General features: G+C 38.2%; 1 protein-coding gene across 1 annotated transcript in view; it reads left to right on the top strand.

Annotated features, from left to right (window-relative positions):
• Window positions 1-27500, top strand: part of GRPR (gastrin releasing peptide receptor) — a 169761-nt gene that overhangs the window by 71021 nt on the left and 71240 nt on the right. Inside the window, exons 8-10 of the mRNA XM_064483381.1 lie at window positions 302-408; window positions 12381-12444; window positions 22475-22538. The gene's annotated coding sequence lies outside the window, so the exon portion shown is untranslated. The remainder of the gene's footprint in view (window positions 1-301; window positions 409-12380; window positions 12445-22474; window positions 22539-27500) is intronic.

Genomic DNA, 27500 nt, shown 5'->3' with positions numbered 1-27500 from the left:
ACAGGGAACTATATTCAACTATATATTCTTGTAATAATATATAATGGAAAAGAATCTGAAAAGAAAATATGTATGTGTATGTATATGTATAACTGAATCACTTTGCTGAAACTAACATTGTAAATCAATTACACTTCAATTTAAAAAAAATTCTTTTAAGTCATTATTCTGGAAAAAAAGGAAGAAACTGTCTGAATGGTGGTATATCTAGAGAAAGGCCATTATGGTGAAAAATCTTAACTGATCAGTCATTTATGTGCCATAACTCTGCATATTATCCTCCCCACTTATGATCACACAGGTGCTCATCAGTATTTCTAGGATGTAATGCAAGAGGACCTGAATCTTCAGCCCGTGACAGTCATCCATGGGAGAGGGGGCCACATCTGCGTTGTGATGCCTGAGAAGGTGAATTTGACCTTGCTCTCCACACTTTATCTGATTACCTGCTACTTAATAGCAGCTAATAACCAAGCTAATTAAAAGGTTAACTCCATAACTATATTTGGCCTCTTGTAGAGTCTTCAGAGGTATGATTAAGAAATCATCATAGGTAATTATCCCATCCAGCAAATCAAGATAATTCAAGTTCATGCCTTTGATAATTTTGCAGCAGAAGTTCAGACACCAGGTAAAAAGTGATCAGTCTTGAGTTATAAATGTCAAAGTAACTTGAAAATCAGCTCAAGGGACAGCTTCCTTCCCTGATAGATGTTGCTATGACCTAAGAATCACTCCAGACACCTTTTGTAACAGTTATTGTCCCTCCTTTCTTCTTCATCAATTCTCTTCTACTCACTGGGTGCATTCTATAAATGGACACAGTGCAAAGTATTTGACAGAGGACCTGGATTTTTCCAGGCTTTGCCACTGAATCTAAGATGTCATCAATTATAAGTTGAACCATTATTTATTTAACATTAAAAAAGAAAAAATGGTTCAAGTTAAATTATGACATAGTGCTTCCTAATTACTTTGACATTTTATTGTATAGTTTTTGAAAGAACTTCTTAGACTTAGATTTTAAACATAGATTTTAAGAATACTTTGCTCTTATGCATACATCAAAGGGAAATATGAATGAAATAAACTGATTCAATTCCTAGGGATTTTTCAAATTCATTGTTGAACTCTTTTGAATTAATTTTCAACACAGAATTTCCATGTCCATGTTTCGGTTTTGTATCTATGTTATACCATAGACTACATATGATCTTGTCTTCTGTGCCATTGAGAGCGCTAGTAATACAGCATTTCTTAAGATGATACTTCACTATTATCTTCGGGATTTTCTTTAAAGCTGCCAGCTTGGAAGAAAATTCTGCAAATGCTGATGTTGGTACAGTCTTGCTTGGTGGGATATAGGTAAAGCTTTCTGCATAAATGTGAGTAACAAAACATTTAAGAGTTTTATCTACCTGTGATTATCTTCCTTTCCTAGATGCCATAAAGCACTTGGTCATTGCATTGAACGAAAATATGAAATTGTCATCATTCTTTCAGTGACAGCCGTTTGTTTCCCTGTTATCAAACTGAAACCCTGATGCTTCTCTGCCACTCTGCACTCACAATGTCTTAATGTCTTAATACCAAATCACAGAATAATCCATGGACAATATTTTAAATGCCAGTTAAATTTAACTCATGTGATAATAACAGTGAATATAAGTCAACTGAAATAATAACGTAAACACAAATGGTGCCATAAATAACTACATGACAATGACCACCTACCTGGCTGCCAATGATTGTAAGACACCACCAACGCCTCAATTTCAGAAGTGTTAAAATGGGGAGGTGGAAGTCTATCTTAGACTTGATGAAACTTTCAATTATGAAAAACTGATCACAAATAAAATCAAGAATGTGTTTAGATTATTTCACTTAAGCTTCAGCTCCAATATTTGCCCTTCCCTCTATATGGGATCTTTAGCAACTGCAAAATGAGACTGAAGAGAAAAATCTAGGGATTCTATCCACATTTTGCATCATTTAGATAAAACTATGCAATGTGGTTGTGTTTGCTAAGAACTGCTGTCTCTGTAAGGCAGCAAGGATTTAATTCCAACTCAGTCCCAAGTGTAGTTTAAGGAGATTGATTTGCAGAGAAACATCTCATTTCAGAACTTTTCTCCTGGTTCCCTTCCTTTATTATAAAAGCACATCAAGGGAGCCCTTTTCACAGAGAAAACCCTTGAAATATTACTTAATAACATCTGAGATGACTCAAAATGATTCTTTAGGAGTATGTGCATCTTAATAGGGAATTCCAAAAGTGAGAATGAAGCCTTCAGTACCCAGAAGCATTCCTTCCCCAAAAAGGATATGTGTGGGATGATGTCTTTGTTGGGAGAGATTTTCTATCACACTCCGTCCTTCTGCCTACTCATGAGGATGGCTCAGCTGCCTAACAGGCATGAGGGTATGAGCTACAGATTTCCTCAGTGAGTAGTCTCACCAGGGTCAGTCCCTTGGACTGAAGGTTTGCTGAAATATGTTTCACATTGAGATGCAAAGGAGCAAGCAGACCCTTCTGGGGTGTTCATAGGGAGGCCAAGACTATCACTGTCAGGCCAGATGTCCAAATTTCCCTGGCATTGGTTTCTTGACTTGAAAATAATATGATTGGGTAGAGTGGTCTCTAACACTCTTTCCTGCTCTCTGATTTTCTGATTCTGTGGCATGACATGGTGGAAAGAGAACTGAGTGAGAAGAAGGGTTACAGAGTCCTGGTCCCAAATCAGCCACCATTTAGTGATGTAACCTAATCACTTCACCTCTCTAAACGTCAACTGCAAAAGGAGAAAGCTGGAGAAAATTTGTCCAGAATTCTCTCTAGGTCTACATTCTGTCTGTAGTTTTCATTTATAAGCGACCTTATCATTTCTGTTCTTTGGTAAACTTTGTTCAGAAATGCATCTCAAAAGTTATTCCAGCTCAGAAAAGAGAAGCTTGGAGCTTTAGATTCTTAAGATGAATATTAGAGTAGAAAAAGGGGAAACTTTAAAAGTCTAAAAGATAGAGAGATTATGGACCTAAAATAATAGAAACATAATGCATCATTTTATTGTGAAAGCATTTTTAATGAACATCCTTGGAAGAAAAATAAATGGCTATACCACTAGTCAAAGGGAGGGTTAACAGTGTGCTTAAAAAAAAAAAAAAACCCGCTATAAAAGACTAACTTAAAACCCCTGTATGGCAGAGTGGTGATCACTTGGAACAAGAATTAGCAGCAGCAGCAGCACAAAGTCTAAAGTGATAGCAGATAGAGGTTTCAGGGCATGTTGACATAAGAGTGATAATAAGCTCTTTACACATAGCTCCAGTCACAAGCTAGGGGGCAGCTCTTCGACTGGACATCATGAGAAGCCAGGCTGAACTCTTTAGTCCTCTGATAGCGATGGCCAGCAGTTGTGGTGAAGCCAACCATCATGTTTGAGATACCATGCTGAAATTTCCACCAGGTACCCTTGAAAGAGATGCATATCTTTAGAGTAAAGATACTTAGAGAGTATCTCTAAAATAATAAATATAAAAGAACATCTATAAAATAATTTCAATTGACCAAAAAAATGTGTGAATGCCTGCTGATGGCTCTTTGTGCTGTAATGAAAGTAACATGAACATAATAATTAATGCAAGAAAGGACAGAGTTCTTCACCATTAGTCAGTTATATATGAGGGTGTGATATGTGCACTGACCCCAAACAGGAGAAAAGGATTGGAACATAAAATTAACTTATGATAGTTGCAGCCCTACAAGTAGAGGCTATGTTTTGATTATCTCTTTTCTCTTTCCACCCATAGATTCACCCTTTGAATAATAGCCAGCTCACACACAAGGCAATCTTCTTCTGATTAGTTTTCACCTTCTTCCCTCAAAGCCACATCAGAAAAGTACCAATTTAGATGATGAAACCAGACCCAGTGGCCTAGGTACATCGTATAAAGGCTTCACACTGAAGGAGCTACGTGGATTCTAACAGCTAAAAAAAGCAATTCCTGGGTTTAAGGTTTTTTTCTTTTAAAATTAGATTTGAAATCCAGTAAGATTTTTCATGATGTTGTTCCTGTTGTTCCTGTTCTGTTCTGTACCTGAAATGGTGACTCAGTCTGTAGCCTGTTAGACAACACCTGGGCTGAACCTTCAGTGCAATCAGAAAATGGCCCCAAAGTTTGAATAACAATCCATTTAAATGTATATATTAAGCTCCTAGGCACAGGCACAGAGGACATGGAGGAAAACAGAATTATTAATTAGTTTTTATATCTATATATACAAATAGGTTCAAAAACCTCAAAAGTTTGCCACAATGAACATTTATTTTATACTTGTGGGTTTCGAAGTTGGCTGTCATTTCAACGATCACAGCTCGAGTAGACCAAACTCCACATGGCTCCTGTCTGCTCCGCATTGTAGGACTCAGTCTGAAGCAGGAATGACTCTCTGGGCCGTGCTCTTCTCATGGAGGTGGCAGCTCAGAAGAGCCAGTTACCAATTGATTGCTCTCAACTCCAACTCACCCTCCAGTGCCTGCTCTGCAGTAGTAGACTGGACTCTTTCATCATTTATCCTTTATAGTGAACATGTCCTTTACAGTAAGCTTTGTCAGCGGAGGAACATTTCAGGCAGAAGGGGGCTTCTTTTCCCGGATCCAATATGCTGTTTTACTTTTTCTTCCTTCTGTTGCATGGTGCACGTGTGTAGGAACAGCTGTCAGTGCTTTGTCCCAGCTATGCACGCAGAGTGCACCATCGCTCAGTGATCGCATGGCCTGGCCCAGGCCTGGAGGCCTACATGGCATGAGTCTCCTAGTGTGGACACTGGTGCACTCTAGGCCTCATGCTGGCAGCGGTGCCCCAGCTCTCTCTGCACACCCACTTGCAATCCTTGGCTCACTTGTACCCCTGAGGGTGTTTCCTGTAGCCTTCTCAGCACATACCACATGTCACAGGCTGTGCACCACCTTGCCAGTGGGTGGGTTCTAGATACCGTGACTCGCTCTGTGCTCCTGCTCATCAGCCTCAGTTTGCTTGTACCCCAGAGATTTGTTTCCTGATACCTGGTGATTGTGGACCAGCTCTGGCCAGGGCAACCCAGCCGACTTCTCCACCATCCAATGGGCCACAGCCATACCCTCTCCAATGAGATCTAAACCCATCCTTGGGATCAGCCTTCTTCCAAATTTGTCCTTCCTTGAGTACTCTCTCTCATCCCTGGGGTATCATTTAGAGTTCCCTTTATGTCTCTATCTCTAATGGTTTAATAATTCATTATACTAAACTTTCTGTATTCAAATCATTGTTTCCTGATTGGATCCAGACTGATATGCTGTGCTTTTTAATGCTTCAGTTCAGAACTGGTACACTGTTATTTCTGTCCATATTTCATTGATCAAATCAAATCATATGGCCAAACTCAAGTTAACGAGGCAGGGATATCATCTCCACTTACCCCAGTGGGAGCTACTGCAAAGGCATGTGGCCACAGGCATGGGTGTGTAATTCTATTACAGAGAGTTACCAAGGGATTGGAAACAATAATCCAACCTGCCATTTGGAACCTGCTTCATGGAGCATATTGTGGAAGAAAGATATTAAGAAATTCCTGGGAAAACAAGAGCTATAAAAGGAGAATAGAGAGCATCAGGGGAGTATAATCTGTAACATCATAGCACCTCGTGTCTCGGTTCAGTTTCTTTAGCCTCAGCTGCAAGCTTGAGTCTTTACCATGCGTGTGATGTGTAGAGTCAGATTGTGAACTAGGTTTAAATGTAGAACTTGAGGTTTCCTTGCTCCAAGTCTCCTTTTTCTGGGCCTCCCTGGACTTTCCAGCAGCCATGGCCTCCCTGAGTTCTGTCCTTTGGTTGCCCAGGTCAGAAAGAAAGCAGGTTAAGATAGTACCACACTGTGATCACAGCCCACCACTCTGCCAGCTGCAAAAATCCAGAACTTGCAATGTGACAGTCATTTCTTCCAAATCTGAACACTCCTGCAAAATCTGCCTTATCTTGGTTTATTCTCCAGATCCTTTATGTAGTTGGTTTTTTTTTTTTTGTAATTTGTAATTTCCAGAATTTATAGTTGTTATCTGCAAGAGATGAGCTTTGTTAGGAGTTTATGCCAATGCATGAGAAATGAAACTCCAGCACTAGTCAAATAGGAATTTAAAAAATCACTTGCCTCAAAGAGCTCAAAGTCTAACAGAGGAAGCTTACATATAAACAAATAACTTAAAACCCAAGATCATAAAGCATGACATTGGACATATAGTTAAGGTATAAGGTTGACCAAAAAAAAAAAAATCAAGAAAGCTTTGGCGGGAGGACATCTGATCTGATCAGAAGTCAAGAAGGGCCACGGGGAAGAGCGAGGTTATGTGTAGAGTGCGAGGCCAGGAGGAAGGATGCGAGAGGCAGAAGGGGTCGAAACCATGACCTGACATTTATATAGCATTTCCCAAGTTTCACACTGTAATTATATCCATTATCTCATTGGGTTTTTAATGAACCCGGTGAAATCAAACTATTGTGCCAGCAGAAATATTTTCCATTTTCTTGAAATGAATCCAAGCTTAGATGATTTCTACTCAATGTAGAGCAAGACTTTAAAACTATCTTATGTGAGGAAAAGAATATACATATTAGCCCCAAGTGGGAATTGAGAAGAAAAATATTCTATATATTCAAACTGCTTCTAAACATTAATCAAATGTGACATTGGCTCCCCAGACATTATGTACAGCACCCTATCACCTTTGTTTCTAACGGAGAAGTGTTACTGTTTTAAAGTCCTGCTAAAACTCCCCAAAGAACAGTATTTCCTTCACTATGTGTTTTTGTTTCTCTCTCTAGAAGAAATTTACAATAACATTGTCTTACAGTCTTGTTCCCCCGTCAACACACACATAAATACATGCTCCTCATTCTGAAAAAATTGAACCCATATTTTAAGGATTAGTTCAAGACCTACTTCTCTGCTCCATTCCATCCTTTTTTTAAATCTTTTTTTGAACTCCCATTTCTCATACTCTGCAGTGTGTCCCCAGCCTGGCTGTGAACCATGAATACCTGAGAGGCTCCTTCAAAATACATTTTTTTGCTGGGCCCCACTTGAAATTCACAATCTCTGGAGCTAGGTCTGTATTTTGTGGTTCTGCAGGTGACTTTGATGTGTCCCAGCACCTGTCAACTGGGACCCACTAATTAATAAGCATCAGATGATTCATCCTTAATTGTTGTCTGTCTGATGTATGTATGTTGGCCTGTGTTCTATATCAGGACTTCTCAACCTTTGAGGTGCATATGAACCACCTAAACATCTCGTTAAAATGCCGATTCTGATTCAGCAGATCTGAGTGGGCCTCAGATTCTGCATCTCTAACCAGCTCCCAGGTGGTGCTGATACTCTGGGAAGGGGGCCTCTACTTCCAGATTTCTTTCCTATTGCAAATGATACAATCAATAAATATTAGTCAATTCAAGGCCATTGTTTAAAAATTATGTGCATTTTATCCAATGCCATGTTCAATTATTGCCCTTTGGTACAGCTTTACAAAGATGTTTACAAAGATTTTTTACCCTTTCTCTCAGGATCTCAATAATGAAAATTCTATCATCACTTGGGGAAGTAGGGTATTTTATCGGCTATTCCTGCTAAGAGAATTTAAGGTGGAAGGAAAACAGAGACACTCATACTTGAAGACACTTATTTTATTTATTTTTTTTTATTGATGTATAGTTGATTTACAATGTTGTGTTTCTGGTGTACAGCATAGTGATTCAGTTATACATATATATATTCCTTTTTATATTCTTTTTTATTATAGGTTATTACAAGATTGAATATAATTCCCTTGGCTATAAAGTAGGGACTTGTTATTTATCTATTTTATATATAGTAGTTTGTATCTGCTAATCCCAAACTCCTAATTTATCCCTCCCGCACCCCTTTCCCCTTTGGTAATCATAAGTTTGTTTTCTATGTCTGAGAGTATGTTTCTGTTTTGTAAATAAGTTCATTTGTATCATTTTTTAGAAGCCACATATAAATGATATCATATGATATATGTCTTTCTCTGTCTGACTTACTTCAGTTAGTATGATAATCTCCAGGTCTATCTCTGTTGCTGCCAATGGCGTTATTTCATTCTTTTTCGTGGCTGGAGTAATATTCCATTATACATATATATGTATATACATATATACATCTTCTTTATCCAGTCATCTGTTGATGGACACTTAAGTTGCTTCCATGTCTTGGCTGTTGTAAACAGTGCTGCTGTGAACATTGGGGTACATATAGATGACAGATTTCAAATCCTCTAGTGGAGTCCTTCTCACCTGGGTGCCTGTTACAAAGGCTGCTTTCTGTACTCCACTCAGACCTCCTAAAGGAGAACACTTGGGCAAGGGGTTTAGGAATGCCTTTTAAGCAAGCTTCCCAAGCTCAAGTATATTAAAGTTAGAGTAACACTGTTCTAAGCTGGGCTCCTTCTTCTGACAGTTAAGGAAACTGAGGTCCAGAGAAGAATAATGATGATAATAATAATCATGACAAGCAGCAGCAGTTGACATTTATTTAGTCCATACTCCGTGCAGGCCACTGTGCTGATTACCTCATGTGACAGTTTAATTTTAATCCTCATAATAACTGTTATTTTTTGAGGAGCCCAGCGAGGTTAAGAAAGTTACCCTAGGTCACACAGCTAATGGGTAGCAGAGCTGGGTCTTGAACCCAGGTCTCCTGGCATTCTTTCTATTGTGTCTTCTTTCTAGTTCCCTTCTCCTACCATAAACTGTTTCACTAAGGTTTCTTTCATCCCTTCCATGTATTCCTTGCCTCTATCCCATTCTTAGAAATAATCAAAAGAGAACCGAAAGCCACCAGCACTGAGAGCCACTCCAGCTCCTCCCTTGCTCCATGGCTGCTCTTTACCTTTTAGCACAGCCAGCCCCTGCAGTTCAGGCTACTCACTTACAGAGATGGGGCAGGGGGATCATTTTGATTTATTAAGGATGTTAAAGGATAATGTTCAAAAAAAAGCAAAATCATAACTCTCATACCAATGTAAAATGAACAACTGTCACCTATTTTCTATTGAACTCATTAACAGAAAACTGGAAAAGATGGTACCAAGAAGGCAAAGAACCACATATTTATATACAGTAAAGGAATGTTGAAATGAATTTGCAAAAACTGGTCTAATCATTGCACAACAATGAATTCCATTCCACTGGACACAGCTAGTTTGTACTTGTATGGACAAGAATTATTTACATGGTCATCAGTTTTCTACTAATTCATTTCTGTCTCTTCAGAGTTGTAGAATAGCCTTGTCAAAGGCAAAGGCTGGTAGGATGAGATAATCCTGAGACCCCAGCATTCCATTGAAAGGATACTCAATAATTTCTTTTGCCCACTCCAAAGTCTTATACTTTTCCTTATAGTCTCTCTCCCCCTGTCTCCTAGAAATCAAAGTAATCTCTAAAAACAGTTATTCATGATCACAAAGTAAGGTTGGTCTCACATAAGGTTTGGTTTGACTATTTACACAGATATAGCAAGTGTTAAGCTACCATATAGGCCTTCCTAAGTTAACTTTGTTGGAAATTTTCATAAGGAAACTCAGATTGGACTTTTAAAAGCCTCTATTATTTGCTGCCCTGAAGCTAGGAAACCAAGCCTAAGAAACACTCTGAGGGGAGAGGATAGCTCAGTGGTAGAGTATGTGCTTAGCATGCACAAAGTCCTGGGTTCAATCCCCAGTGCCTCCACTAAAAAGTAAAATAAAAAATTAATTAAAAAATACATAAAGAAACCTAATTACCTTCCTCCCACCAAAAAAAACAAAAACAAAAACAAAACAAAACAAAACAAAACAAAACAAAACAAAACAAAACAAAAGTACTCTGTATCAAATTTCACTTGCACAATCTACAAATTCTCCTTAAGTTCCCCTAAATGTACCAAGGTTCCTGGCCTGCAAAGAAGTCATGTTCTTGGTCACATGTAAGGCTGGACCCTCTAAGCATCATGAGTTTCCCTGGGAGGCTTTGTGGGCATTGGTTCCAGAAATAAAATTTGAGTTCCATTAAAGTGTCTGGATTGATTCTAGCAATAAGGAAGATAGATTCTTAGTGAAACTAGGCAAAAAACTATATTGCCATAAAAAATAAGGTAACATAAAGATTTGGGGTTCAGGGGCAGTGGCAGAGGAAGGAAAGGTATCGGTGAGAATTAAGTATTATTTTAAATGTTATGGGTAACAAAAATGTCCATCAGCTGATGAAAGAATAAAATGTGGCAAATGTATGCAATAAAATATTATTCAGCAATAAAAAAGAATGAGGTGCTGATATGTGCCACAGCATGCCTCAACCTTGAAAGCATTATGCTAAGTGAAAGAAGCCAGACACGGCAGATCACATGTACAATTCCATTTATATGAAGTGTGCAGAATAGTCAAATCCATAGGGATAGAAAGTAGATTAGTGATTTCCAGAGGCTAGAGTGGCTGCTAATGGATACAGGATTTCTTTTTAGGATGATACATGTTCTAAAATTGACTGGTGATGACAAAGCTCACTGTGTGAATATACTAAAAACCACTGAATTGTACACTTTAGATGAATGAATTCTAAGGTGTGTGAATTATATCCCAGTAAAGCTGTCAGAAATGTTATAGGTTACAAACAGCTTAAGTAGATAGAGAAAGGTCTTTCCGATATAATCTAGGGGAAAAACATTCTTTAAAATATCAACTTCATTTCAAACAAGTAACCACAATAAAATTTTTTTCATCAGTTCATTCAGCCCTATGTAATTAGCGCTTGGTCTGATGGATCTTGGGTCAATAGAGTCGTGAAACCATCTGACTTAGTCTTGACTAAGAAAGAGTTCTGGTAATCCTGACTCAGTGCAGTGATATGATCTTAAAGTTGTCTAAGCGATGCTGTCTAAAGCCTGTACTGCAGAATCTTTTTTTTTTTTTGCAAAATGTGAATCTTTTTTTTTTTTTTTTTTTTTTTTTGTCAAAATGTCAGTAATTTGAATGACCTGTTATAGTCCTTTTTCACAAGGCTCTGAGACGGTTCTTTTTTGTTGAAGACTCAGAGATGACCTGTAGTTTACAGCAAGTTTTCAGGCAAGAAATTAGAGTAAAATAAAAACTATCTGCGGAGCAAAGAGACTTTCACTGAAGATGAATGTTTTCTGAAAATTTTCATATGTGAAAGGTCTGATGAGAGTTCACAATAAGCATAATGCAACTGACAAGGACATTAGCTTGTTTCCAGGCCTTGAAAAGGAAGGATAATAAAGTCATTCTAAAAATGTATACAAATGTCTTTAAGCATAATGCTTATGCCTATTTTCAATAAAGTGAATGAATGTTACCTTTGATGTATACAAATGGATGAACACACACAAAAAATGAATGAACATAATTATTTGACAGGAAAAAATCTTGAGATATATAGTTATCGTGAAACACATTATATATAATATACCAAGAATATTCTAAGCATATACCAAGAATATCAAGTTAAAGAGATTCAGTGAGTCTGAAGTAGTTTCTTTTTTTTTTTTAATTTTTTATTAAAGTATAGTTGATTTATAATGTTAGTTTCAGGTATATACCAAAGTGATTCAGTTATACATGTACATACATTTTTTTTTTCTTTTCAGATTCTTTTCCATTATATGTTATTACAAGGTATTGGATATAGTTCCCTGTGCTATACAGTAGGCCCTTGTTGTTTATCTATTTTATATATAGTAGTGTGTATCTGTTAATCCCCAGCCTCTAATTTATCCCTCCTTACCCTTTCCCCTTGAAGTAGTTTCTTGGTATCTGTATTTTTATAAAACTCCATGGGTAAATCTGATGTGCACCCCTGACTGAAATCTACTGGCCTAGAAGGTGCTAGATTCAAACTAAAGAAGCAAGACTGTGGTCTAGTTAACATTTTTAATAACTGAAATTATGACTGATAATACTATACTGTTGCTGCCTAATACCCGGCAAAGCACCGTCAGGACTCTGAGAAATAGAAACATACCATGGACAGTGAAGGCATTCATGAATCTCTAGAAACTTCCCATAAAGCATACAATTTCTAAAATACTTAAATTCATGACATTTACTTAAGTGCATTCAACCTAGGGAAGGTTGAGTATCACTTATTTGACTACTCTTCCCATATAACTCACTAATAGGAACGAATAAAGAAACCAAATGTTTCTAGCTTCCTTCTATTTGAAAGGTGAAAGAACAAACCTTTGTGATTTTCTAGAAGCCCTCTAAGAAATCCACAAAGATATTTTTAGGTGTAAAATACATTCTGAAAAATTTATTTATCTTTTTCTTTATTAAGGATCTGATTTGGAGAAGGCAAAAATCAAAGAAGTTGTCACAGGAGACTTGGACACTTGATTAAGGTAGGATTATGGTGCCTGAGAAACAACATCTGGTTCTATATTTAATCAAAGTGTCAATAAACATTTTAAACTAAAAAAGAAGGTAACATGATTATAAAGAATTTTAGTTCTTTCATAAGTAAGGACTGAGGAACCTTTGTTCTTTTTTTTCCTTAAATAGTCAAGCATATAATAAAGTCAACATAAAGTGCAGGAAATTATTCTGGTTAGACTCAGAATCTCTGCTATTTAGAAAGTAAAAAAAAACAACCCTTCATGTTGTAGGCAAAGGCAATAAGCAATAAGGCAAGGAAATAAGGCCATCAAAATTGAGTACATTTGTCAAGATTTTAACACATTTTATAACTTTTATTTTCAGACTTGGGTATTATAAACCAGGGCAAATAAAATTTACTTTCTAAATTTTGCCCTTCATTAACTCCTTTGTAGTCTGGAACAAACTGACACTTTAAGACAGATCTTGAGGGCTCTGCAAGGTTAGCAGTGATTTCATTGTAATTTTAAGATGTTATTAGTTAGGTTACAAGGACACTGGGCTTTCATCTTAGGGACCTTCTCTTGCTCTCTCACTCACTTGCTCCAAGGGAAGCCAGTTACTATGTTTTGATCGGCCCTACCGAGAGGCCCACATGGCAAGGAACTGATGCCTCTGTCTAACAGTGATGACCTGAATCCTACCAACAGTCATGTGAGCGAGCATGAAAGCAGATTACCCCTCCATCCCCCTTGAGCCTTGAGATGACGTGTCCTTAGCTGACTCCTTGTCTGCAGCCTTGTGCCAGCACCACCCAGCTAAGCTGCCCTCAAATTCCTGACCCTCAAAGACTGTGAGATAAATATTTGTTGTTTCAAGCTGCTGTGTTTTGAGTGGGGAGAGGGTAATTTGTTATACAGCAGTCACTAACTAATACACCCCTCATCCCATCTCATGTGTTAGGTTTTTCAGGCTACAAAGACTTTCACATGCTGATTTCACTCAATCCCCATGATGGTCACTGGCGCATTGTCCCCATTTCACAGATACAGAGGAGTGGTCACCCAAGATTACAATTAGTCAATCCTAGAGTGGAGACTGTGAAGATCTTGAGCATTTTAACTCCCTCCCAAGCAAATTAGTTCTACTACATGCTACCAGTTTAAAGAGTATCACTCCAAACTCATCTGTCAAGGTTGTCACTATAGTGAATTTCATATCTGTAAAACATTCACAAACATGACTTTCCCTAAGATAAATATCCATTAAATATGTTATAAAATACAGCAAAAGCATCTAAAACAAAACTGGCTTTCCCTTAAAAGAATAAACTATTGCCATGTAGAAATGTTTGACTATCAGCTTTTTTTCTAGCTAGTTGGCCCAATACAATCCAAAAAAAAAAAAAATTGGGTCAGAGAAAAACAAGAATGAATATGATTTTGTCTCAAATAAATTTCGATAGCAGTTCACTGGCTATTTATGGTGTCAACAGAAAAAAACATGCACAACCTAAAAGTTGAGAGTTTTGTTTTATTCAGCAGACTTTCTGAGGCCTCTAGCCTGGGAGGCAGCCTCTCAGATGGCTCTAAGAGACTGTTCCAAAGAGGCAGGAGAGGAGCCAGGTTATATAGGAGTTTTTGCAACAAAACCAGGTAGTGGAACATCAAAAGATTACTGTTAATTAAAGAAAACCAGATATCTCAAGTTAAGGAATGTAGCGCTTTCCTATGTATGGGAAGGAGCAAATGTCTGGGCTCATTGAAATCATTCCTTTTATATGCACCTAGCTATCTAGGGCCAGTATCCTGTTCTTTGACATCCTGGGTTCCCTCAGGGGCACCACTGGGGGTGGCTGCCTGCTTGTCTCCATCCTGAGTTCCCTTTGCTCACTCTTGTGGGTGGCAGTCATGGCTAATGACTTGATGGCTGCAGCATCCTTTGTTTACTGATATGGCTGGCAATATTTTTCATTCACAGTGTAACAGTGGCTTGTTGTGAAAATGTCCTAATAAAGTGCCTTATATAAGGCATTTAAGTAACTAGGCAGATTATTTCCTCAGAATGTCTTGAAATCTTCAGGTAAATACACTAAAATGATAAGAAATGTGGAATTCTTGCTGAGGAATATAGTCAACAGGTATTTTTATCCAATTCTCAATTATTCACCTGGTGATCTGCCTTGTGAGTTTCCTGAGGGCAAAGACCTGAGCCTGCGCATTTACAGGGGTCGCTCCAGCAGCATCTGCTTGGCACGCAAAAAGTCATCAGTATGCATTTTAATCTATTAATTGTTTAATGGCTTGTAACCACATTTTACTGTCTTCCCCACATTATACTATCTCAGAAACATGCTTTATAGAGTAGCAGAGGAAGAGTAAAAAAATTAATATTGAGAGGAGGGATGTGAGGTGAAAGAGATATAAAACCGTTGTATTGCAGCTCTTTTTTAAAGACATATTATTAATAGTTATAATAGCAAATATAACCAATAAAACAAAAATATCAACCTTGCCCAAATATCAGAAGAACTATGATAGAAAGCAAAGAAAATGAATAAAAGTTGTCTGTCAGTGTAACACCAAAATGGGAAAACCAAGAACAAATATATCTGTCCTATAAAACATGTAACTGGGCTTAACTTACATTTTAAGGGGAAAAAAACCAAATAGACAAAAAAAAAACCTTTACCCCAGGGTCGTGCTCACACAGTCACAGCCTCTCTTGAAAGGCTTGGCCTTGCTGCCAGCTCTTTCTCCTTGGCCAAGGAACACCGTAGAGGCTCTCTCTTCTTGAAATCCCTCTTTGAACCTTTGTCCCTTCTATTTACCATCCAGTCTCTCTCACCTCTGCTTCTTTCCCACTGGCTAATTCTAATTCCACTTGCTCACTTTCCATTCATGTCTTAACCCACAGCAATCTGGCTTCTGTCTCTACCAAATTGTATTATATAAAGTGACTGGGGATCTCCTGATTACCAAAGCCATTGGACACTTTCCATCCTTTATCTTACTGGAACACTCAGCTCCTTCCATTTTCCAGTGAATCAGAAGGCAAAACAATCAGCTAAGAGTAATAAAGGAAATAGGAGTGGCTTCTCAAAGAAACAGGTTTCTGAGTCCATTTTTCAAGAGTGCATCATATCCGAATAGTCCTTCCACGAAGTTAGAAATGCAAACAGAAGCAGAAACCATGCAGCATGCATTAAATTGACTAAAACAGCGCCATCAATTTAATGATGGATTCTTTGAGTGATTTAAGTATCAAAACTATCAATATCTACTTATCTGTGACAAGAAACAAGAATTAAATGAAGGAAATGGTGCTATTTAAAAGTCCTTGTGTTTTCAGTATCACTGAAGCCACAAAAATCTCTCCAAAATTTTTTATTTAAATAATGGGAGCCTTTTGCAGAAGGCCAGAATGTGAAAGTGTTAATTGATAGAGACTCGCAGGCAGCCTTGTTCTCTGCTACCAGCTTTACAGAACTCACTAAGTGTCTTACAGACCTGGAACATAAAGTTCTGCAGCTATAAGAAAAATCACACGAAGTTGAAAATGACAACCTCTAGAACTACATGGAAGTGCAAATTAGCAGTACAGCCCAGGATCTGTCCAAGTTGTGTGAAAAATGAAAATCAATAGTAAGATGCACTTGGGGCAAAGTTAATAACAGAAATGCAATTAAAGGAGAATGTAATAAAAGAAAAGGTTGTTTAGGGAAAGTGAAAAATAAAATTGTCATTCTTAGATGAGCAGTTTAGATGTGCAGAGGTTTCCAAGTGCTTCCCTTCCTTGATATCCAATGCAGAATCTTAGGGGATTATCACCCAGATGAAAACAAAGTATCGGCAACCCATGAGGTTAAGGGAGGCAGAAGTGCTAGTTAATCATATTGTAAAGGATAGCCAAGGCAATCTTGTATTGACCAATATCACAGATCCAATTTACAATGTCAAATGGATACAGACCAGACATGTGAGATGCCAAGATAACAAATAGACTATGCCACATCTCACAGTTGTTGCTGAGGATCAAGTTTTAGGGTGAAGTGTTTATAGCTTCTGAAAATTTCTAGCAGAGAACAGTCAAGAGGGCAGCAAAAGTAAATAGTTGGGTATCCCATCAGATACAGAGTGGGAGTGAGGACGCATCGCCCAGGAAGACAGAGGGAGGTGCCTGAACAAAACCATCTTTGGGTAGAGCCCTGGCAGGATCTACATTCTCACTTTCAAGGATTTTAGACCAAGTCTGGATCCCATGACGGAGATTGTATTAGTTTCTGACAGCTGCTATAAGAACTTACCAGAAACTTGGTAGCTTAAAAGAACATTTACACAGATCCTCATCCTCTGAGATCTTTGTTCAGGAGCCTGGACTATAAGGAAGCCTTCCAGGTGATTCTGATGGTGGTGCCTGTAGATCACATTTTCAGAGACACTGTAATTGAGAATTGATGGGCACGTTGATCTTTAGGGTTTCATCAAAATCTTTGGAAGTAACACTTTTTAAATTAGAAAATACACACTATTGGCTTGAGAATAATTTTGAAAATAGAAATTAAGATTTCAAAAGCACAAGTCAGCATTTATGCAAAGTGGCTTTGCAGTTATCCAAAGCCATGATAAGCGGGGCTACTATAGTACGTGAGATAACACAAGATTAACAGTGATTAATAAAGATTTAAGAGAGGCTGGAATCAATAGGTCAGTTATAATGGCTGTTCTAGTCATAGTTACTGAGTTAGCGTATAATTTATTGTTATTAGATCAATAAGGATGAAGGGAGTCTTTAAATGTTTAGGCAAGTGTCTGTGTGAAACGAGGCTAAATCATAGCACAAGCTGATGAAAAAAGTCAATAGAAATTCCTTATTTAAGGACAGTTTTTTTCTTAGAGAGTTTTTGTTGAGCTGCTGTGATACTCATGGTCTTGAAACCAAAGCTTCTCACGTATTAATATATCACATACCTATACTTGGAAACACATTTTACAAGTAGGTTTAGCACTCGCTAAATAATAAGTTTGTTAAAAAAAATCAGAAAACTTGACTGGATGATTTGTATTGAAAGGGATCTTTGGCATTGAAGAGGATCTGTTTTACTTGACACCACACAGATAGTGAAGGCAACAGGTTAGAACACTTAGAAAGAATGGGCAAGATTGACTTGAGAAACTTTATAATCTCGATTCCAGAATCTTCAACAGTTTAAAAAAGTTTTCGTATCGACTGTTTTAGGGGACAAGTGGTGAGAAATGAAATAATTATGTTGATGCAAGTTGTATAAAGGCTTCTAAGGAAGTTGTTCAGGAATAGTTGTTTTAAAAAGATGACAGTAGCAAGCTGAATTGTGACCTCAGAACCTGAAGAAGCAAAGGGGGAGTGCCTTGTATTTGTTTTACATCCAGGACACTGCAGGATGATAAAGTATAATGAAACAGAAGAGAGGCTATTTCAGGAGAAAGTGGGGAGAGTGAAAAATCCCACATTTGGTTGCTTGCATTACATAGAAGTCTTCTTATTTCAAGTGATCGGAACAGATCTGTAAACTGAAAAACTCAATATTAGGAATCATAAGATGTACATGTCATAAGCATGACATTCACTTGCCAGTCCTTTGCTGTAGGTCATGCCTTCTTCCTGCAGGGTAGGTCTGATTGGAATTCCAAGTTGTCCTGCTTATGTCAAGAGATGGTGTTAGGTGTTGAGTGGGGTTTTCTCCAGCTTTTCTTTTTTTTAAGTCTGGAAAATCAAGTCCCATAGCTGAAAGTGAAAAAGGGATTATGTGGGCCATACCTTAAATTTACAAAAGTAGCCAGGACTCTAGCCAGCCACCTGCCTCCAGGACTGTGGAGAAGAGCCAGCAGAACTAGCTTCTCTCCTCTCCTGCCTCTGCCCTACTCCATGCAAATGAAAGACTGGGGAGAAGAGAGAGGTGAGCCTGTGAGGTAGACTGGTGCTCAGGCAGAGAGGCCATCCCCTCTACTCCCTGTGAGGGGAGGCAACATCCTGAATAACTGGGGAACATTTGCAGGAAAGAAGGCAGACATCACACTCCTGAGTTGGATGTCTGCTCAGCTTACTGCCCTGCCTGGCTGATACCCAGGTGGGGGATGGAGCATTAGGGAGCGATAATAAGGGCCACCCTCTTGGGCTTCCCCATGAACATGGAAGATGGATTTGGGCTGTTCCCAAAGGAGCTGTTTTGGTTTGTGGTCCTACTCAGCAAGATCTGTTGAGACCCTCACCCATCCACATATGTCCATGTTCAGCCTTTAAAGGCTTAGTTATAGCAGTAATGACGACCGCCCCAGCTAAGAAGCCCATCTTTCTGGGTAAAGAGACAATGTCTGTTTTTCCTCTCCCTTTTCCCCATCCCCTCACCAGAGGGATAATTGGGGAGAGGGGCAGGGGAATCAGAGGGCCACAGAGGATAAGGAGGAGAGCTTTACGAGTAAAAGACTGAAAGTTTAACAAGAATCCTTTAAAAACTGGAATGACATCGTTCTAATGACTAAAAGTGACTAAGAAGTTTTATCATAAAAATGAGACTCCCAAAGGAGTGGCCAGAGCACAGCTGGTGGCAGTTACTCCAAAATGAAAACTATTTCACATTTGTACCCAACATATTGAAATTTTCACTTAAAAAACCATACTTGAATAATCTACTCCTTTAACATGTAGTCTGTTATTTCCAGTGGTATTTTTTTTTTCCTTAAGTGAGAACTTAGACTCCAGGGAAGCCATTTCAGTAAAGCACCCTCTGAAATTGTTTTGCTCCACGCACTCCATCTTTTACTTTTTTTCCACTGCTGTCTAATCTGGCGGCAATTTTTAAAGCAATTTGCATTTATTGAGTCTTTCCAAAGGGATTCAAGTTTTCACAACAACAATGTTCTTTCTACACCAACTCCACTGGTTTATCTAATATTTTGGTTCAATCAAGGAATTAGGAAAACAAGTAAAAATGGCATAAACAAGCTTGGGAGCCAACACAGCTGATTTAGGGGAGGCAGACAACCTGAATGGCATGAGCAGAGGTGACAGGCGTGTTCGAGATGCCTTTTCACCGACTCTTCTCCAGCGTGTCTGCTCACTTGACCCTCCAGGTCAGACTGACTGGCCCACAGGACAGACGGTGCTCACAGCTCATAGGCTTCTCCTGCATATTTTCAAGCTGTGAGAGAAAACATTTTGAACTCCACTGGGGACTTCTGGGGTTACCTTGGGTAAATGTAAACTATTTTCTTTAATTCATTGAGTATCGGCGCTATGCCTGCTTAAGAAGAATGCTTATTTGATATAAAATTACTCACTACTGATGATCGCCAGCATAAAGTGAATAAAATCTCCCTGAATGTAAGCAGTAGGAAGCAACACCACCTCTCCCCAGAGATCCTTAAACATCACCCACCTCTATTTTCAACTGCATTTTCTGCAGATTTCAAGCCCCAATTTAATCAACCTTATGCAGTATGCAATAATATGTTAATGTCTAATTTTGTCTGCATCGATCTCTCCAGTAAAGAGAGCTGATATTAAGAGAGGATATTCAGATGCATGCCTATTCTTTCTAGTCTCCATTCAAGAGTTTCCTCATTAGAGCTATTATCTTAATTTTACCTAGGATAGCTGTTCATTGTCTCTAGGAATCTGGTTTCTTTTCTAGTTCCCATTCTGTGGGAGTGACAGAAATCTAATCTTAGTCATTTCAAGGGTTTCCTCCAAAGCACACTTTGTCTAAGACCAAAGGTTCTTAAATATTACCAAGGAGATGAAAATAGGAAGTATCTGATCCTAAAGTTCCTCTGTCCTGACTTTTTCTCATCCAGCGGATCAGTTACTTGTGGCTCATTGTTAAGGACTTGGAGATTATTTTGCTCCATTATCACTCCACTCGGGTACAGAGATGGCACCTACCCATGAGGCTGCTGGGGCATCACCTGCCTGGACTCACCATGAATCCATTTCCTGTCCACGCCAGGGGCAAACTTGCCAGTAGGGCTGCAAACACTTTTATTCCTATGTCTTCAGAGTGTATGTAAAAGCCAAGAAGAAATGTGTAGATTTTTTTATTTCTCCCTTGCTACCCCCAGGATTGATTAGAAGCCACTTGAAGCACTTAATTTTTGCAGCATACATTCATCCAAAAATACTTATTGATTGCATACTATATGCCAGACACTACCCAACACAGTGTGTTCCTGATGACCTAGAGAGTGCTCACCCTTCCCTGGTGGACAGTGCCCTGTGGGAACCTTGACTAGGCATCTTTCTCTGAACATTTCAAGATGAGCTATGAGCTTAATAGCCAGGTCCAAGATGAGGGTTCTCTGGATGACTCAAAGACTTCTCATGCTGATGGTGAAGACCAGCAAGTAAACTACTCTACTTTTCCATTTATTCTAAAATGTAGGTTATTTATTCATATTTATCATCTCTAAAATTGAAATGCATCTTTCAGTCAATGGCAATTTATAACTGCTGTCAGCCAGGTAACATTCATGTGGTTGCCATTGTGTATTCATAATGTATTGCCCCCATATGTATCTTAGTTATCTATTGCTGCATAACAAATTACCCCAAAACTTAGAGGCTGAAGACAACAACATTTATTACATGAAATATTTTATTACATGAAATAGATCAGGAGAACAGGTAGGGCTCAGCTGAGCCCTCTGACTCCAAGGTATCTCCTGGGGCCATAACTATCTTAAGGCTCAGCAGGGGGTAGATCTGCTTTTAAGCTCACTCCGGTGATTGTTGACTGGATTCAGTTTCTAATGGGCTATTCAGCTGAGGCCTTGGTTCTTCATAAGCCATTGGCCAGAGACCTCCCTTAGTTCCTTGCCTAGCAGTCTCCAGACAGGGCAACCCATGATATGACAGGTAGCTTTACTAGAGCAAGCAAGCAAGAGGGAGAGAGGGAGAGAGAGAGTCAGGTAGCCAGAAAGAAGTCAGCTTTTGTAATCTAATCTCAGAAGTGTCATCCCATCACTTTGGTGAGTTCTAATCTTTAGAAGCAAGTCACTAGGTCCAGCCCCTACTCAAGGGAAGGGGATTATATGAGGGTGTGAATACCAGGAGGTGCAGGTCATTGCGAGCCATTTTAGAAGCTGTCTACCACATTGCCTGTGATTATGGAACTTAGTTTATTCCTTGGGGTATGAGTGGCCACAGCAGTCCCTTGACATTTCAGTCAACACACCATTTTTAAGGGCAATATGAGGAAGGAAGATGAATCCTAGTTTTCTGAAAGTGTTTTGTCAGCACCTTCAGATAGCAGAGTGAATGTCAGTGGCTTGGGTGAAAATCCAGAGATACTAGGAGAGCAGACTTTAAAGAAATGCTTCAGCAACAATGCTGTTTTACCTACATTCTCTTCTAAGAGTTTTGTGATATCATGTCTTATGTTTAAGTCTATAAGCCATTTTGAGTTGATTTTTGTGTATGGTGTGAGGGAGTGTTCTAACTTCATCGATTTACGTGCGGCTGTCCAGCTTTCCTGACACCGCTTGCCAAAGAGACTGTCTTTTCTCCATTATATATTCTTGCCTCCTTTGTTGAAGATTAATTGACTGTAGGTTTGTGGGTTTATTTGCTTTGGTAATTCTGGGTCTTTTGTGGTTCCATATAAATTTTAGGATTATTGCTTCTAGTTCTGTGAAAAATGTCCCAGGTAATTTGACAGGGATCTCATTAAATCTGTAAATTGCTCTGGGTAGTATGGCAACAATGCTGTTGATGGGACGATACTGTGGGGAAAGGTGAACATGAATGCCTCTGAGTAGCAAATGATTTAGAAAATTAAATCCTGAATGGGAAAGGGTTTTAGGAATACCTCAACCAATTTATTTCATGTGTATTTTTCATTTTATGAATGGACAATAGTGACATGATTAGAATCTATGCCTGAATGTGTGCAAAACAGCTCTTTTAATAAACTTAAAAATAAAATGAAAACTAAATAATATTGAAAGCATCATGCCCAAGTTTAATTTGCAACTTTTTTTTCTTTATTTAAGTGTTACATGAAATAATTTCCTCTAATTACAGGCATCTTAAATTCAGTGAATCAAGAAATGATTACAGTGCAGCATGATGAATTCACAAACCAGAGGTAAGTTATCCCTGCCTGTGGACTCTAACTGTGCCAGGGAGTCTGCAGCCTAGCCAAGATGTGTTTTCAGTGGGTCACTCACCTGGACGTGTACACACCTCATTTAAAGTACATTGAAAGTAAACAACTAAAGCTTCTGAAACATTGGGGGAAAAGAGTTAAAGGTAATCATAAACAATCTCATATATTGTGCAAAGGAAAGGAAGACTTAAGAGATGACAAAAATGTCCTGTCAAGCATAGTAGAAGTAATTTTCATCAAAGTGAGTTAACTTTTTATAAGTCCCACCTCTAGTTCCCAGTCTGCAATCACAGACCCCAAGGGTTAGGAATTATTACCAAGGGCCCAAGAACCCATATACATTTGAAACATTTTATGTAGAAAGGCTAAATAGTCTCTTAAACACTTCTGAACCACTATTTTTCAAATGTATTAAAGCACTTTGTTATTAATCAAATACACATGATTTTCAAGCAGTTTTTGACATCATCTTAACTTTTTTATTGTGGTTTGTTTAAGCAACAAACATTAAAAATATAATTTTTATCGGTGGGAAAGAGTCCATGAAATTTTTACTTTAAAAAAAAATACCCACTATGGCAAAAATTCTGGGAACCACTGTCTTCAGAGTTACTGAGTTGCAAACCTAAGCATGTTCAAAAATGATTCATTTTCTATGTCCTCATACCCTTAGGAAAATCATTTATCTCCATGTTACCAGATAAAGACCTATCACTTGCTATCACTCTTTCTATTTAAAATTTTATACCCAGAGATAAAACTTGTCACGATTTTAGAAAGAACTCCAATTTTTATTCCAACATGTTGAAAGGAAATCCATTTTGTTTCTGAGAATAATGAATTGAATTTTAAAAGAGATTTCAGAATTTCTTTTTCTCTCTCTGTTGCTTAATGTCAGATTTTTTCTTTTAATGGCAAGCTATCTTTCATTTTTAAATAGCATTGGCCTATGAATGTTGGTTTAATTTTTTTCAGTTAAAATGGTGAGTCACAGTACAATGATGATTTTATTATACAATTAAGAAGCAAGAATACCAAAACTTAGCCAAGATGATAAAACTATTAGTGCCCCATCACAGCCAAAATGATTCACTTGCTTACCACCAGAGATAAAATTAGTCATAATTCAGGTATATACTTGATAAAATGGAAAGAGAAAATTTTAGTAAGTATACTCTTATTAATATGTTTTAAATTTTACCTAATAAAACTGAAAAATGAAAAAAAAATGTTTCCTGCTCCTAAGAGACTTCAAGTGTCTCTTTTTAAAAAAAAAAACAACTTTTTTTAATTGAGTTATAGTCATTTTACAATGTTGTGTCAAATTTCAGCGTAGAGCACAATTTTTCAGTTATACATGAACATACATACATTCATCGTCACATTCTCTTTTGCTGTGAGCCACAAGATCCTGTATATATTTCCCTGTGCTACACAGTACAATCTTGTTTATCTATTCTACATTTTGAAATCCCAGTCTGTCCCTTCCCACCCCCCATCCCCCGGCAACCACAAGTTTGTATTCTATGTCTATGAGTCTCTTTCTGTTTTGTATTTATGGTTTTTGTTTTTGTTTTTGTTTTTTAGATTCCACATATGAGTGATCTCATATGGTATTTTTCTTTCTCTTTCTGGCTTACTTCACTTAGAATGACATTCTCCAGTAACATCCATGTTGCTGCAAATGGCGTTATGTTGTCAGTTTCAAGTGTCTCTTGATATGAGATCCAGGGTTAATAAATACAAATATGTGCTCATATCGTCCTATACATAACTTGAGCAGTTGCCATTTATTTGTAGGTTCACGATCAAGAGAGTGATGTCTTGTTCTGAATAAAGCAGGCTTGAGGACCATGTCCATACTGATATAAAGCAAACTAAAAGTCATCTTCCTACACCCCTGTTCATTTGATACATTTCTCAAATATCCACTTGATAAGGAAAACAGAAGTGAGGAGCTCCATTTCAATTGGCAATTTGGGATTAGGTATAAAAAATAGGTCTAGATAGCTGGCCAATTCATTATTTAAGTCATCAAATAACAAATATTCATTGAGTGACTTCTTTTTTTATTTTTATTGAACTATAGTCAGTTTACAATGTTGCATCACTTCCTGGTGTACAGCACAGTGCTTCAGTCATATAGGAACATATATATATTCATTTTTATATTCGTTTTCACCATAGGTTACTACAAGATATTGAATACAGTTCCCTGTGCTATACAGTATAAACTTGTTGTTTACCTATTTTATATATAGTAGTTAGTACCTGCAAATCTCGAACTCCCAATTTATCCCTTCCCACCCCCTTCTCCCTCTGGTAACCGTAAATTTGTTTTCTATGTCTCTGAGTCTATTTCTGTTTTGTAAATAAGTTTGTTTGTCTTTTTTTTTTTTTTTTTTTTTTTTTAGATTCCACATATGAGTCATATCATATGGTATTTTTCTTTCTCTGTCTGGCTTACTTCACTTAAAATGACATTCTCCAGGCCTATCCATGTTGCTGCAAATGGCATTATTTTATTATTTTTTATGGCTGAGTTGTATTCCATTGTATAAATACACCATAACTTCTTTATACAGTCTTCTGTCAATGGACATTTAGGTTGTTTCCATGTCTTGGCTATTGTAAATAGTGCTGCTATGAACATTGGGGTGCAGTTATCTTTTCAAATTAGAGTTCCCTCCAGATATATGCCCAGGAGTGGGATTCTTGGATCATATGGTAAGTCTATTTTCAATCTTTTGAGGAATCTCTATGCTGTTTTCCATAATGGCTGCACCAAACTACATTCCCACCAGCAGTGTAGGAGGGTTCCCTTTTCTCCACACCCTCTCCTGCTTTATCGTGTGTGAACTTTTTAATGATGGCCATTCTGACTGGTATGAAGTGATACCTCATTGTAGTTTTGATTTGCATTTCCATTGAGTGACTTCTATGCTTCCAACACAAGCTTGTGCTCCTGCTCTCAAGAAGCTTGAAATCTATTGAGGATTCAAAAGGGAACGAACCGTTACAAATCAGTGTCAAAGGCACTACCAAAAGGGTTGACCCAGGATACTTTGGAATTATAGGAGAGGTTCCCAATGCAGGGATAAAGAATCAAGGAAGACTCCTCAGGGAAATTTAGCCCAGCAACTGGAGGGTAATGGTGGGGATGGGGTAGAAGAGTGTTCCAGAGGGAAGAGTGTAAGACAGCACAGGTGGGACTGAGGACGTGAAAGTTAAGGTTCAGCCTACTGCTATGGGAAGTAAAATCCTTGAAAGACTTTACTGGCTTTTGTGATGACCTTTACATCAGAAAAAAGTGACATTGTCAATGTGATATTTTACATGCTCCAGAGACTTTAAAGGGAGTGATAGCTTGCGGTGACACAGGAGTGAACGGACAGTGTGGCACACTTTGAATACATGAATACTTTAAAAGGACTACACGTGTGCTGTACTAAATTAAGAGTTTGAGTGAATGACATACCCCTCTACCAGCTAAAGGAAAATATTCTTCATTGGAATGCTGAGATGCCTCTGTGGATTTTTCTTCTTACATTTTCCAAAAAACAATTTTTGTGTATATATGCTTAAATCAGTAATAAAATATGATCCAGACTAAATGTTTTTTGACACAACAAATTTTAGTAAGTCATCTAGGGCCTAAAATGAGATTACCCTGTGGTCAGGGAATTCAATCCAATGTTAGAACATCCATCAATGATGCTTCCATTCAAGATAACATGTCAACCTGTCAAGATAGCTAGTTGACTGACAGTCTTCTGTAGCTTCCAAATTTCTTCTTTTCCCACCCCAGAGTTCCCACTTCTATCATTGTATAGACTTTAAATTGAAAACCCAGCCAGAAATATGACACCTTTCAACAGTCTCCTGGCATGTTATTTCAATTTCTATTTGTCAATTCCATCTCAAATGTAGGCATAGCAAACATTACACTGCCAAGCCCCAGACTCAGTCTAGGGCCTGGAGCTTGAGAAGACAAGATCAGGCTGTGCATTGTCAGCAGACCATGTAGTTGTCCATAAAGATGATCATATCAAAATCACATGTTCTGTGCTTCAAAGTATGAACACTGGGAGGAATAATTCACCGTATAAAGCGTGGAAACTAGAGATATGCTAGAGCTATTCAACACATCTGTTAGGATTATAGGTAAATTATAATTAAGGGGTCACAAAGTCCAATTGGGATATATATTCCTAGAAGTCAATCTTAGGATGCCATTTGTGTAAACCACAGTGTAAACTGTACCTCAAGGTGTTTTGTAGTGTGCCTGTCCTATTAGCAAGAATATTTCAATGATTGATGCTGGTCTGCAAAGTATCTCTTTCCGGGAGTTAATATGCTTTAGGGGTGGTACTTTTTTTCCTTTTTTTTTTTTTTTTTTTTTTTTTTTGCTAAGTTGGGATTTATGATACAGTGACCCCTGGAAGAGGAGGGGACAAGTCAGTGGAGAGATAAAGGGATAACTTTTTATGTGGCTTTGTCCCCATACTCTCCTATCCAAACACAAACTGGCCAGACAGGCTACTTTTGAGCCTCACTGGAGAGGGGAATTAGGCACATAAGCCAAGAGTTGTGTTGATGAGAGAGTTTATAAGACTGGGCTGTTCCTGATCTGAGTTAAATGGAGAAAGATGGAGGAAACATTCACCTGACTTCAGCACTGGGAAACAGCAGCAGATAATGAAGACCGTGCAGTAGCAGTTACGCCCTGCTGAGAAGCCACAGAAGCATGTGAGGACCAGAGTGGCTGCAACAGTCACAGGTAGCAGTGATGGTGTCAGAGCCTATTAGAGTCAGCTTTGTAAAACACTGCCCGAGGAACTCCTCCTGCCTAACGTGCAGAGCCTTTGGAAAAGACATAAGGGCTAGGAGGAGCAAAAAACTGGGGGATATTACTGTTAATGTGACCACACCCTTCCTCAC

The sequence above is a fragment of the Camelus dromedarius genome, chromosome X (genome assembly GCF_036321535.1).
Source record: "Camelus dromedarius isolate mCamDro1 chromosome X, mCamDro1.pat, whole genome shotgun sequence".
Classification (NCBI taxonomy): Eukaryota; Metazoa; Chordata; class Mammalia; order Artiodactyla; family Camelidae; genus Camelus; species Camelus dromedarius.
Note: the sequence above shows the minus strand (reverse complement) of the source record. Positions and strands in the feature narration are given on the sequence as shown.